The sequence below is a fragment of the Arachis hypogaea genome, chromosome 5 (genome assembly GCF_003086295.3).
Source record: "Arachis hypogaea cultivar Tifrunner chromosome 5, arahy.Tifrunner.gnm2.J5K5, whole genome shotgun sequence".
Lineage (NCBI taxonomy): Eukaryota > Viridiplantae > Streptophyta > Magnoliopsida > Fabales > Fabaceae > Arachis > Arachis hypogaea.
In genome coordinates this window covers 75788190-75790057 of record NC_092040.1, presented here as the reverse complement: position 1 = coordinate 75790057, position 1868 = coordinate 75788190, and the positions used below count along the sequence as shown (strand labels likewise).

At 33.9% G+C, this 1868-nt stretch overlaps 1 non-coding gene across 1 annotated transcript; it reads right to left on the bottom strand.

Moving 5' to 3' along the window:
- Positions 1-1262: 1262 nt before the first annotated feature.
- LOC112804607 (small nucleolar RNA R71) lies at positions 1263-1366 on the bottom strand. Its single transcript, XR_003203221.1, has one exon. It is a non-coding gene; the product is annotated as a small nucleolar RNA R71 (small nucleolar RNA).
- Between the last annotated feature and the right edge of the window lie 502 nt (positions 1367-1868).

Genomic DNA, 1868 nt, shown 5'->3' with positions numbered 1-1868 from the left:
ATTTCAATTTTAAAAATCTCATCTTTTTAAATTCTTTTTCAAATTATTTTCAAAATCTTTTTCTTATCTTTATATCAAATTTTCGAAAACTCACTAACAATTAATGTGATTGATTCAAAAATTTGAAGTTTGTTACTTTCTTGTTAAGAAAGGTTCAATCTTTAAGTTCTAGAATCTTATCTTGTAGTTTCTTGTTAGTGAAGTAAGTAATTTTAAATTTAATCCTTTTCAAACATATCTTATCATATCTTTTTCAAAATTTTATCTTTTTCAAAAATTTAATTTCAAAATATCTTATCTAACTTCTTATCTTCTTATCTTTTCAAATTTGATTTTAATATCTTTTTCAACTAACTCTTTGACTTTGTGTTTGTTTCTTATCTTTTTCAAAACCACCTAACTACTTTTCCCTCTCTAATTTTCGAAAATATCTCATCTCTTTTTCAAAAAACTCTTTTTGTTTTAAATTTTAATTTTAATCTTATCTTATCTTTAATTTTCAAAAATACTAACCTCTTTTTCAAAATTATTTTCAAAATTCTCCCTCTCTTTTCTTATTCTATTTAATTATTTATTTACTAACACTTCTCTTCACCTCTCTTCATCTAAAAATCCGAACCTATTCTTCTTCACTCTTCTCCCCTTTCTTCTTCTACTAACATAAAGGAATCTCTATACTGTGACATAGAGGATTCCTCTTCTTTTCTTGTTTTCTTCTCTTTCATATGAGCAGGAACAAGGAAAAAGGCACTCTTGTTGAAATTGATCCTGAACCTGAAAGGACTCTGAAGAGAAAACTAAGAGAAGCTAAATTACAACAATCTAAAGGTAACCTTTCAGAAATATTAGAACAAGAGAAGGAGATGGCAGCCGAACCCAACAACAATAATGCAAAGAGAATGCTTGGTGACTTCACAAAACCAACGTCCAAATTTGATGGAAGAAGCATCTCCTTTCCTGCCATTGGAGCCAATAATTTTGAGCTGAAACCTCAGCTAGTTGCCTTAATGCAATAAAACTGCAAGTTCTATGGACTTCCATCTGAAGATCCTTATCAGTTTTTAACTGAGTTCTTGCAGATCTGTGAGACTGTTAAGACGAATGGAGTAGATCCTGAAGTCTACAAGCTCATGCTTTTCCCTTTTGCTGTAAGAGACAGAGCTAGAATATGGTTGGATTCACAACCTAAGGATAGCCTGGACTCCTGGGAGAAGCTGGTCACGGCCTTCTTGGATAAATTCTTTCCTCCTCAAAAGCTGAGCAAGCTTAGAGTGGATGTTCAGACCTTCAAACAAAAAGATGGTAAATCCCTCTATGAAGCTTGGGAAAGATACAAGCAATTGACCAAAAGGTGTCCATCTAACATGTTTTCAGAATGGACCGTATTAGATATATTCTATTATGGTCTATCTGAGTTTTCAAAAATGTCATTGGACCATTCTGCAGGTGGATCCATCCACCTAAAGAAAACACCTGCAGAAGCTCAAGAACTCATTGACATGGTTGCAAATAACCAATTCATGTACACTTCGGAGAGGAATTCCGTGAATAATGGGACACCTCAGAGGAAAGGAGTTCTTGAAATTGATGCTCTGAATACCATATTGGCTCAGAACAAAGTGTTGACTCAGCAAGTCAACATGATCTCTCAAAGTCTGAATGGATGGCAAAATGCATCCAACAGTACTAAAGAGGCAGCTTCTGAAGAAGCTTATGATCCTGAGAACCCTGCAATGGCAGAAGTTAATTACATGGGTGAACCTTATGGAAACACCTATAATTCATCATGGAGAAATCATCCAAATTTCTCGTGGAAGGATCAACAAAAGCCTCAACAAGGCTTTAACAATGGTGGACGCAATAGGCTG